Source organism: Loxodonta africana, chromosome 4, assembly GCF_030014295.1.
Source record: "Loxodonta africana isolate mLoxAfr1 chromosome 4, mLoxAfr1.hap2, whole genome shotgun sequence".
In the NCBI taxonomy this organism is placed as follows: Eukaryota; Metazoa; Chordata; class Mammalia; order Proboscidea; family Elephantidae; genus Loxodonta; species Loxodonta africana.
Genome location: NC_087345.1, coordinates 171,346,933 through 171,360,014, shown reverse-complemented (window position 1 = coordinate 171,360,014; position 13,082 = coordinate 171,346,933).

Sequence of the window (13,082 nt, the reverse complement as noted above, 5' to 3'; positions counted from 1 at the left end):
CCATAGCACTGTTTGTTCCTCAATGTGCCTTCTTACTTTTTCTCCTTACCAGTGTCTTCCACATACTACTTTCATGGTATCTGGATGAGTAAGAGCAGGACAGTAAAAAGGAACCCCCACAAGGAAAATGAAAAACAGGAAGGGCGTCCTTGGGAGAATCACAACAACCCAGTCCAGAAACATGTGAAACCTTTTTGCCAAGATTTTTTTCCTGTACATGACTGGAGAGAGAAAGCAAGCTCATTGATTAAGGAGAGAAGATACATTTCCCATTAAATTCCTGGCACCACTGGCCTCTAGATAGAATTTCCCTCTTCCCCACTGAGTTTCCAAAGTGCTTTTTGTCTGAAGCTTTTTGAATCAAGCATCCATTTTCCACCTCCAACTCCTAAAGTCTTCGTGCCTGGGACATGTCCCAGGAAAGGAATGGTCATGGTCAGGGTCTTGCCATGGGCAACAATTTCGAAGTTGTTTTGATCCTCCTCTAAAGGATAGGAATTCTTCTTAAGAGGATGCAACTGATGAAATTCAAATTTGCAGAACAATTTAAATACTCAACTAAACTATCCTGTTTGTAACCTCACAACTGATATTTGCTCTTTCCTTCTCTCTCCCGCAGGTCTTTTCTGTGGAATCATCCGAGAATGTTCTGTCCTGGTTAACTTTGTGATCTGGACCACATCCCGAAAGCCACACGGCAAAGACGGTGTGGATGCAGACTGCACACAATAGGAAGGCGAGGCCTGTGCTTTCAGAGAAAATAAGAACATTGACAGTAAAGCGTTATTTAAGTTTTCCAAGAGAGGTGCTTCTTTAAAGCTCTGTGAGGAACCTAGGTGACCTGATTTTCTCCAGATCACCTTTTCTCTCCTTTGCATTATGTTTCCCACCTACATTAGTCCAGCTCAAGGCAGCTGAATCTTTCCCATTGAGGCTTCTGTGGCTAAGAAGCCCACAGGAGGACACAGCCCACTATTCCGTCACTGAGGTCACACCAACTCTCCCCCTGTCTGCCTACAGCATGAGGAAACTGAATGCCTGTCATGACAGAGCATCCCCTTTTGGTTGTCAGCAGCTGTCCCTGGGAGCATCACAAAGTGGCTTCTTTTATACCCTGGAGACCTGACACTTCTGTGTCTTTAAACAGTGTCTGACTCAAGAACAGGCATAAGAGCCAAGAACTTATTAAAATAAAGGTGTTTCACTCCAAGCCTTGAAAATGATTGTTCTACATAGAATAGATAGCTGGGTGATGCAAATGGTTAATGCAGTCAGCTACTAACCAAAGGTTGGAGGTTCAAGTCTATCCAGAGGTGCCTTGGAAGAAAGGCCTGGCCATCTACTTCGGAAAAATCAGCCACTGAAAACCCTATGGAACACAGTTGTACTCTGACTACATGGGGAGACCATGAGTTGGCATCAACTCAATGGCAGCTGCTAGACTTGTAAACGGAAGTGGAGAAAGCCCTGAATTAAGAGTCCAGACACCAGGAGTCTTATGTTTTCCCAGAACTCACCGTGTGATATAGGGCAAATGTTTTAAAGCTCTGAGCCATAGTTTCTACAGCTGTGCAAGGATGGAATTGGACTAGATAATTTCACAGGTCCTCGGAACTAAAATGCCTGTGATTCCATAAAAGGGCTGAAAGTTTGGGGGGGTGAATTGGCTGAGGCTTTGCCTGGTGCTATTGGACAGAGAGAGGCAGGTGGGAGCCCATCCACACCAGAGGAGAAGCAGGGCCGTTTATCCAACTGTATGGAACTTTTGCCCTTCTTATTTTTCTTACTTTTGTGCTTAAAAAATGTAATGCACACCCCCAAAAACTTGTTGCCATCTAGTTGATTCCAACTCATAGCGACCCTATGAGTAGAACTGCCCCATAATGTTTCCAAGGGGCAGCTGGTAGATTTGAACTGCTGACCTTTTGGTTAACAGCTGAGCTCTCAACCACTGAGGCACCAGGGCTTCAATGCACACCCAGTAGTGGTTAAATGAAAATCAAACCTGTGGCATGTTACTTTTTGAATTTATTAAGCCTATTATTAGTTTTGCTAAGCAAATGCTGCTAACTAAAAGGCCGGCAGTTCAAATCCACCAGCCATTCCTTGAAAACCCTGTGAGGTAGCTCTACTCTATCCTATAGGGTCGCAATGAGTTGAAATCGACTTGACGGCAATGGGTTTTATTATTAATTTAGTTAGATTTAGTTTCTAAGGACTTGCAAGCTTATCTAGTCCAATCCCATAGGGTTTTCAATGGCTGATTTTGGTGAAGTAGATCACCAGGCCTTTCTTCCAAGGTACCTCTAGATGGACTTGAACCTCTAACTTTTTGGTTAGCAGAGGAATTGTGCATTTCAAGAACTCATTTTAGCTTGCTTTTTGTTTCTGCTTTTATTTAATTTTCATATTTATTACCAACATCAGTAGCCCCCTGATTCTTAATTTCTAGTTCAAATGGGAGGGAAATACTTCAGATTTGGTAGAAACACAAACCGTGAAAGATAAGGCACTTAAGAGATTTCTTCCTTCTCCCTGCTGCCAGGCTGCCCTGCAGGGGTGGCAGATATGGATCAAGTATTTCAGCGTTTTGGTGTTGTGTTCAGAGATAAGGGCCCAGCCAGGAGCTCTGCCCTGATGCAAGAATGAGTGGAATTTAACCATTTTATTACTGGGGTTTCAAATAACATTGCTCCAGGTTTATTAAATTTCCAAGAAGTTCTCTAAGTCATACCGAATGCGTGCTGTTATTTCAGGAGCTTTCTGATTGGTTACCAATTCCACAAATTCCTGTGCCCTCTCTCTGTTTTTTCCCAGGCTCTTTGTTACAAAGGATGATTCATGACTGTACTTTTTTTAAAGGAAGTGTTAGGCTTGGGCAGCAGGTTCCAATCACAATTCATAAAAGATCTTCGAATAAACTTCTTTCTACCACACAATTCAAAGTGTTGAATAACTCTGCCAATAGGTACCATTGGTCTCAGGATGTGATCTGAGGTAGGCAAATGGGTTTAATTGAAATATTTCTGCAGATTCTTCCCCTCCTTCCCAGTTCTTTACCGGTAATTAAAATAAAAATGTTTATTTTTAAAGCTTTAGAGGGAGTCAGTTGGCTTTCTTTGAGCAGTATTTTTTGAGCCCTTTGGAATTTGCAGCATCAGATATTAGAGTGATAAATGTCAGTACAGGAAATTTAGACTTGATATCTCATACCCAACTAGGAGCTCTGGTGGCACACTTGTTGAGTGCTCAGCTGCTAAGCAAAAGGTTGGTAGTTTGAACCCACCCACTTGCTCCATGGGAGAAAGAACTGGCATTCTGCTCCCGTAAGAGTACAGCCAAGAAAACCCTATGAAGCTGTTCTACCCTTGTCACATGGGTTTGCTATGAGTTGACATCGACTTGACAGCACCAAACAATAACAGGAGCTGGACAGAACAAGCATCTCTTGGTAAAGGGTGTTTAAATAGCTGTTTGCCCAGTGTTTCATACTCAGAATTATATACATAAAGGTAGGGATTTGTATGGGGTACTTGGCTGGGGCAAAGAAATTCCCTGGCTTTGACCTGTCAATTGGAAACCTCTAGGGGCAAAAATGAGAAGAGACAGAGTTGTTTCTGCTCCCCAGGCCCAGGGAACATATTCACTGTTCAAATCAGAAGATAAATTCTGTTTAAGAAGTCAAAGTCCAAATGGCATTTTTACATATCTCAGTTTGATGTTTCAATGCACAAGGACTCAGGGAATATTAGAGACAATCTTTCCATGCAACTTTTTTAACAATTTGAGATTGACCTACGGACTTTCAACTAAAACAACCCACACATTCCAATGTAATCAGATTTCTTAAATAGAATAACTTATTCTTGTACTCTTCCTTCTTCCAGAGAAGATGTGAAGCAGGTTTCAATAAAATACACACGAAGAATAAGATTGTTAAAATAGAAAATCCAAAAACATATAAAAGGGGATGTTTAAAATAGTTACTGTAACTGAACATTAAATTTAATTCTGAGCTTCCTGGCAGTTAGGGGAAAGAGGAAAAACAACGGGTCACTTTGTTTTCAGCATCTGATGAAAGACAGCATTTCTCTGCTTCAGAAAATACTTGCTTTTGCTGGTTATTAAATTTTCAGAGTGCTGTATCCAATAGGTCCTTACGTAAAGTACATTGAACACTCTGATGGACAATAGTAAAAATGTTTTACAAAAAACATAAAAAGAAAGAAAAGCCTTTATATGACTCTTATCATCCCCAAACAAAATATTTGGAGCAGCATCCTAAAAATAAACTCAAGGAAAGTGAAACACTCCCCACCTCAAGGCCGTGTGCGTGTTTGTGTGTGTGTGTGTGTGTGTGCGCGCGTGCTTGTGTGTGCGCGCCCTCAGTGGGAGAGAACCAAAGTATTCTTCAAATCATCTCTAGGGGACAGTGTATACTTTCTACAAGAGGAAACATCCTTAAAATCATATTTATAATTTGTATACGTGTTGATTTTCTTTCTGAATAACGAAATAATGGCATTCGCTTTCTGAATCAGTATATTAGAAATTGTAAGAAGACTAAGAATTCTAAAATAGAGAGGAAAGTAGTTACAATAGCGTATTATAAAACAAGTCTCCAAAATATGCTTAATTTAGTATGAAAGTAGGTTTTCTCTTGGATTATTATAGTTTGTCACTGGAACTATTTTTTGTTTGGACTCCTTTGCTCTTACAAAGGTCATGAAATAATGAAGATTATTATCCAGGATTTGTTGACACAGGAAAGGGAAGTGCTAAATTTATGAGTGGTCAGGGGAGTGTGGTGATCTCAGCAGCACTTCATGTCAAAGGAGAACGAACGTGGATTTTAATGCAGCAGGAAGGCATGATTTCTAGGATCAAAATGGGCTCCAGTGGACTCAAACTAAGCCCTGGGGGGAAAAATGACTGGGTACTCCAAATTTAACTTAATTGGCATTGTGGGATGGGAAAACATCTTTTCCACAAACCAGCCAACACCGCGTACCTCATATAATTCCAAGACTGTTCTTGAGAGAGCTGAAGATTGGGGGTGGTTTCACACCACAATTTTCATGATCCACCATCTTGTGTAACAAAGACACTCAGCAAAAGTGAACACAGTGACATCACAATAGGACTGAGCACAAAGGAAATCAAGAACTCATAAAAAGTGAGGTGTGTTGGCTTTTAATCTTGTGCATATGTTAATGATTCTATTATTTTCTTCTTGGTGCTGCTCTATCTTCGTTGAGAGCTTTCTTATTTTTAATATTTTGTTGTCTAAATTCCAAGAACCCCTCACTTACCTAGTTCTTTAAGTAATCTCTTATCATATTATGACTTTCAAGCATTCACAATACTTTGCATGTTACTGAAAGATTTAAGTAATGGGCAATCCACATCTTCTTCCAAGTTTGTTTTTCCCATTGTCATTGTTTTAAGAAATTTTTATTGTGGTGAAACTATACACAACAACACATCCACCAATTCAACAATTTCTACGTGTATAATTCAGTGACTCTGACTTCCCAAGTATTCATAAGTAAACTTAAAAATATCCAACTAATACTCATTTCTGTAGACTTTCCTACCTCTTCTTCCACCTCATTCAATGACCATTGGTGATTCTTTCCTTAACTGTGCTTGGTGTATTCTAACATAACTTCATGTTCTCTGTTCTGAATTTTATTCATTCTTTTGCTAGTTTACTTGTCAAACTGTGAAACGCAACTGAACACAGGGTTTTCTCTACTAGTCCGCATCATGGCTTTTCAGTTTCACTCGTTTATTTGCCCTCCACATATTGTGATGGACATGGTTTATTTGCTAAATGAATTTTAGGTTTTGAAAATACTCATTCTAATTGAAACTAAAACCAAAGCTCTATCCATCACATGAAAGTTAGCAGTGTCGCACTTTTCCTGGTGCCTTCCTGGTGGTACCCGTGGCTCTGCTCTGTTTTTCAGAGGCAACAGGCAGACGATCACAGCCTTGCTAGTCAGATTGACTTGAGTTTGATTTTGGTGGTAAGGAGCCCTGGTGGTGCAATGGTTAAGCTTGGCTGCTAAGGTTTGTGGTTGAAACCTACCACTCACTCCATGGGAGAAAAGATTGGTGATTTGCTTTCTTAAAAATCACAGCCTAGAAAATCCTATGGGGCAGTTCCACTGTGTCCTATAGAGTTGCTGCGAGTCTCAATTGAGTCAATAACACCTAACAACAACAGTGAGGTGGAAAACCATTGTTTTAATAAAAGTCAATAGTAGAATTATAAGAGAGTTGTTGTTGTGTATGAAAATGTTTTGATGGCCTCTCTGGATGTTAAAGGAGATCCCACCAGCTCAGGGTTGTTCTGTGATGGCCCAGGGCAAGATAAGGAGAGGATGTGCATAAGAAAGTTCATGAAATATTAGTTTCTAACAGCAGCCCAGTAGGGGAGTGAGGTGAAAGCTCTAACGTGTTCCACAGACTAAGAGAGCTGAAAGACGTTGGCTAATGGCAAGAGCAAATGGCCAGTGAGAAATTCCCAGTGATGGAAATAGTCTAGATATTTTCAAAAAACAGGGTATTCATTTAAGCACTCAATAAACATGACTGAAAAGTTATGGGTAGATTATCTTTATCTCCACTTGAAAAATGAGGAGACGGGAATTCAGAGAGTTTCAGTAACTCATGCAAAGTCATGCGTCTAGTTGGGGCAGAGCCTTGATTAAAAGTGAAATCCTTATGGACTCCGAAAACTGGGCTGTGTTCTGGGAGACGTGACCCATTCACATAACAGTGGGTGAAATTGTCTCTGTCTCTATCCTTGGGAGCCGCGAGTGCCTCCTACAATGCAGCAAGAATGTGAGAATTGACGTTCTTCTGTTTTATTCCTTTTCACTCCCTTTCCTAAGCTTGCTTGCTGGAAACTCTGTATTACTTCACTGCTCATTGATGGGTTCCCAATTTGCCAGCTCAGAAGGAGGAAGGCCCACCCTAAAGGTAGTATGGTCTGGGATAGTACTTCTGTCTCCTGTCTTCTTAGAACATTTAACAAGGCCAGTTAGGAAAAGTAAGCGAACTTGGTAATGAACTAAGACTTCACATCAACCGATGTCAACTTTTGTGAGTCTAATTTACAGGAGTCATTGACTGAATAAAGAGAAAGCCTTCACCCTGAATATCCATCAAGTATCTTTTGAAAAAGAATGTGATGGGCTTAAATATACATGAGTCAGAAACATCCAGACTACGTTTCCAGGGAATTATCCAGGGATTTAAAAATTTAGAGGAGGAGAGTCTTGAAAACAAGCATTCAGGGTTTCATAAAAAGCTTTCTAGCCAATTAGACCATGGGCCTTGCCTTGTCCTGAGATTGTTCATTAAATAATGCCACCTAGACCACTGATAGGGTTGCCATGGTCTTAAAGTCACAAAACTGTCCCGGGCTTCCTCACTCCTGTTAGAAAGTGTGGGGCGAGGGGAAGAGAACCTTTCCTTCCTCTGAAAGGCAGATTATTCTTAGGCTTGAGTGCAGGACCACCAGTTCCCTTAAGGGATCTTTTGTTGATCTTGCTGTTGAAAGACAAAATTATCTTGGAAGAAAATTTTACTATTTTTAGGTATATTGTTGATTGTGAAACTGGAGTCCCCAGCCCTCATTTCATAAACATATCAGAGACTGTCTCAAGAGAAAAAGGATTGATGTCTTTGCCATGGGCAGTTTATGGTGACCTCAGAGGGATTGTGAAGGGCCTCGTATCTCTATGGGGTTGGAGTTTGGGAGGTAAGAGGGTAGAGCGCAGAACTAACCCAAGAAGCTATGGACTCTGTGGGTGCCCCTCTGATTTTCACTTCTAGCTCACCAAGCATATTATGGAAGCACAAACCCCAACCAGCACATAGATGAAGAAATTCTACAGGTATAGGGTGCTGGCTTCATGGCCCTCCTGTGCCTTGTCCATTGCACTGGCTTCAGGGCCTATGTAGAGTCTAAGCTGCTGGATCACTCACTTCACTCTCACTCCTGAAAGGAGAAGCTAGACAAGGTTCTACTTTGAAGTAAAACGGAATAAAAAAAAAAAAAAAGTTTTTTTTTTTTTTTTTTAAACAGAATAGGAGAGACAAAATCGGGCCTCTTCAACTCTCCAATTCATGTTTCTCTTTTAAAAATGTCTTTAATCTTCGGCTTCATTAATTCTACCCTGGCCGAGCCTGTTCGTTCTCATGATTCAGGAGAAGTGGCAAAGAGCTTGTCTGTCATCCAAGCATAGGCCAAGCTAGTGTGGCTGCTCCATGGGGGCCCTGGCTTAGGGCCCAAGCCAATCATGGCCACTTTGTCCCCTTGCCAGGCCCCACAAGTTCAGACTCTGTTGTAATTTGTAGGCAAGGATTCTGTCTCCAGTCTATATCCTAAAGCTCACCCTTGATTATTTTTTGTCCAACTCCACATACTAAAAATAAAAGAGATGAAACCATGGGAAGACTCTAACATGGAAAATTCAGCCCTTTACCTTGATACCCCATGTTGTATAACTCGTATCGGGGTTCCAGGTCATCAACAAAAGACACACATCACATAATCTACTAGAGCGTGGACTGACACTTCACTCACAAGAGAAGAGACAGAGTGAGATCAGCTTCACTAGTGGGCTCCCATCTTCTGTGGCCAGTGAGGAAGTCAGTCTTTACGGCCCATGTAGGGCATTTGCTGTGTATACACCCCTTCTGGGCTGCAGACCAAAAGACCCTGTTTGCTCCCTGTCAGGAACAGATATCTAAGTGGGGTTGACCAGGTGCTGAATGGTGCCCACACTTGTGCAAGAGACAGAGAAAGTTACTGTGTGCCCAGGATTGGGAGAGGGAAAGAGACCCAATTCAATTTGGAGGATGTTCTGGGCCCAAGGCTCTGCTTAGGTGGCCCAGGTGGGAAATGCAGAGGCAGATCGTCCTCCCAACACCCTAACACAACGTCCATTAGAAGAAGGAACGATGTCCCCCAATACTGAAATCCTTTCTTCAACGATCACCTGTGTGTCAGGAATGGGCAGTCCAGATGACAGTGATTATGTTCTGAGGACACAGAACTTTATAGGGGACAACTCCAGCTTCCTCCTAAGCTCTCTGTTACACTGCCACAGCTGGCTTTTAAAATGAAACATCTAAGCTTTAAGGCAAATCTGCAGGTTCAATCAAGCATGACTAAAACATGGAATAAAACCTGAAGATGACAACCTTAATTATTAGGAGGATGCGTCGCTTTTATATTACATTCAACAGTACTTAAATCCAATTACAGAGACCTAGCTTACCTTCAAAGCTATTTCCACAAGTTAGCAAAAGAACCACCGAGTAACCTCATCAAAAGAAAGAAGACGCCTCAATACAGACAGCCAGCTGTGCCTTGTGCTGCTCTGTCCTGAGCGGTACAGCCACCTAAGTATCCAGGACACATGTAAGTACACGGCTGTGCCCAATACTCTTTTCTTGTGCTTAACAGAGGTAGAGCAGGAAGGATGTTGTCTTATAAAATCTGCTGAATTTCCTTCGAAAGACAATAATGCCTGGGACATGCACCTGGTCTAGAATCGTACCACTGAAATGAACACAGGCAGGGAGGGAGAAAGAAAATACTTTTTTTTTTTTCCTGAGCAACTGCTGAAATTCTTCTCATCTTACATAAAAGGATAAAGGGTGAGATTTGATGGGCGGTTTGGTGGAGAGGAGCAGTAGTGATTTCAGCTACATTTCTTTTTTAGGATACAAAGTTTTTCCTGTTTTTAGTTGCCAGTCAGGTTGGCTCTGACTCATGGCAGCACCAAGTGCAACAGAACAAAAGGTTGCCTGGTCCTGCACCGCCTTCACAAGTGTTCATAGCCTTGAGTCCATTGTTGCAGCCACTGTGTAGCCTGAGTGGCTGCCAGCCTAGGGGGATAAACTTCCAGTACTATGTTAGACACTATGCTGTTGTGAACCATAGGGTGTCATTGTCTAAGCTTTGAAAATAGATTACCAGGCCTTTCTTCCTAGTCTGTATTAGTCTGGAAGCTCCACTGGAAACTGTCCAGCATGGGTGACCCTGCTGGTATTTGAAATACCAGTGGCATAGCTTCCAGCATCACAGCAACATGCCAGCCACTACAGGATGACACACTGACAGACAGGTGGTAAAAGTACAAAGTAGGCAAGCAATTCCTGACTAAAGTAGGCTTTATAAAGGGAATGTCAGCTTTCTTATTTTCATTCTGCCCTACTTTTGCTGCCGATGATAAATAAGTCCGAGCAATTTTTTTGTACGCTTATTACTTACTGTTCTTAGGGCCATCAGGTTGATTCTAACTCACAGTGACCCCATGTGTGCTGTACGGTAATTGATTCCAGTGTCAGTACTGAGGGACTTTCCTTTTTTTTCTTTTAAAGAGATTTTTAAAATTAATCATATTTGAAAAATATTGGAATATTGAATACGATAAGCCTGAGACTACCCCTAAGAATATCTCTTTGGAGAGGGAGCAGGTCCTTTTTTTGCCCACTAGGCGTGGGTCTTTTCCATGAACTTTAGAAAGATCGTTTAGTCACATAGTCCCTAGTGGCCTAAAGTAGTTACTGCAGTTCCCCTAAAATAAACATATTCATTATTGGTGCCTGAAAGTCACAGTCTCAGTGTGTGTTAGTAAGGTTTATAAACCTGCTACACAACAAAGAAAACAAATGCACCTGCAACTAGTCCATTGTGGCTTTGATTTAGCAGTGTCACTAGGAGGAGCCCTTGCTTTTTAATAATAGTTGCAAAGCCAGCGGTTATTGAACTCAAGAATCGCTTTGGGTTTTTACATATATATATAATAACTTTATGTGTGTGTAAATTTTGAACAGACAACCACCGAAATAATTAATTTATATTCTTGCTTGTTCCAGAAGATTACAGACCCGTTACAGGAATATGTAACTTATGGAAAGACACTAGAAAGTAAGGTAGAAAAACCAAACCAGACCAAACCCATCGCCTTCAAGTCGATTCCGACTCACAGTGACTCTGTAGGACAAGGTAGAACCGCCCCATAGAGTTTCCAAGGAGTGGCTGGTGGATTCGAACTGCCGACCTTTTGGCTCTTAACCATTAGGTGCCAGGGCACCAGAAAAGCAAGGAGGGTATAAATTAGTGCTCTGAATGAGGTTAATTCCGCCTTTCTTTTTCTTTTCAATGGATAGTCTGTCCTCCTGTCTTAGAAATTCCCTCCTGGGTTACAAGTTTACTACTCACAAAATACATGCACTGAATGTCTGAAGATTGTCTCAGAAATGTGACACATAATTACGAATATTATTCTCCATTATCCATTCAGGATACTTCTTATCTTAAACAGGTATTAATGGCTCTAAGTTTCACAGTGCACACAAAACTCTATAAAACCCACCGCCATCGAGTTGATTCCAACTGTTAGCTACCCTATAGGACAGAGTAGGGTTTCCAAGGGGCACCTGGTGATTCGAACTGCCAGGCTGTGGGTTAGCAGCTGTAGCTCATAACCACTAGGCACAAAACTCTACGGTATAGCCTAAAATCAAAACAAAATATAACAACAACAAAGCCCAGTATATCGCTGCTGCTGCTGTTGTTGCCGTCCGGTTGATTCCAGCTCATGGTGACCCCCTGTGTGTCAGAGTAGAACTGCTCCATAGCATTTTCAGGGCCGCAACCTTTTGGAAGCAGATCACCAGGTCTTTCTTCCTAGGTGTCTCTAAGTGGGTTAGGACTACCAACCTTTCTGTTAGTAGTCAAGTGGTTAACTGTTTGTGCCACCCAGCGACTCCTAGTTTCTACTTTATGTTACAAACTTTTAAAGAATTTTTAAGCTCCTACTTGATAGAAGGAGAACTAAAGAGGAAATGAACTTACTTTTCCACTTATTGCCAGAGCTTCGTGTGTTGGGCAGGGGAATAATCCTTATTTTTCATTTTTCAATACTCAGGTGGACAATATTCATATCCACAGTCACAAGACAGGAGGGATGAAAGTGAAATCTCTGGGCTTCCTGCCATTTTTTCTTTACCCAGGCAAATGCATCCCTACCGACTTTTTACTCTGATTTTAGGTTGTGTGATTCCAGATTGTGGGCAGCCTTTTTGACTCCAGTGATTTTTTTCCCTCAGAAACTTTGGTCATACCCAACGACAAGAAAGCCAATTGTCTTTAAAACAATTGTAATGAAAGCCCTGTGAATCACAGAAGCCTGATCTGTAACCAGTCACGGGGATGGAACAGGTAGCACAGCAGCTAACAGCAACATTTCAGAAACTGAGCATTTCTGAGGCTCTGTGTAACCTTCCAAAGGGAAGTGCTGTCTCTACCAGCTCTCTATTGGCCAGAAATGGTAAAACCCAAAGGTTATGTTTGGTCATTTCTCGCTTTTCTCTGCCGACCTCCTCTCTTCTTCTTTTCATATATTGACATGTAGCGTATCAGATTTGAGACCATCTGTGTATATCAAAGCAAAGAGGCATGAGTTGGCTTTTCTTTGGCCAGAAATTTTCAAGAGTGCGATTTTCACCCATCTCTTCAGCGAAAGTAAAGGCCACTGATATCTCAAATCGTTTTGGAAAGAGCTAAGCTTCTTTTATTAATTTGCTGTGAATAACTACTGGTTTATGACACGAATGTGTTTTACTGCTCCTATTTCAAGGAGCCCTGGTGGCACAGTGGTTTAGTGCTCCACTGCTAACCGAAAGGTTGGTGGTTCCAACCTACCAGCCTCTCTGTGGGAGAATGTCGTGGCAGTCTGCTTTCATAAAGATTAAAAGCCAAACCCACTGCCATCAAGTCGATTCCGACTCATAGTGACCCTATAGGACAGAGTAGAACTGCCTCATAGGGCTTCTAAGGTTGTAATCTTTACAGAAGCAGACTGCCATATGTTTTTGTCTGGGAGCAACTGGTAGGTTCGCTGTCTACCTTAGGGTTAGCAGCCGAGTGCTTAACCACTGCACCACCAGGGCTCTCTCCATAAAGAAACACATGAAGATCGCCCAATAACAGAAGCTAAAAGAAACCAGGACCTTCCTTCAGAGCCGACAGATAAAGCCGGCTAGAGCCA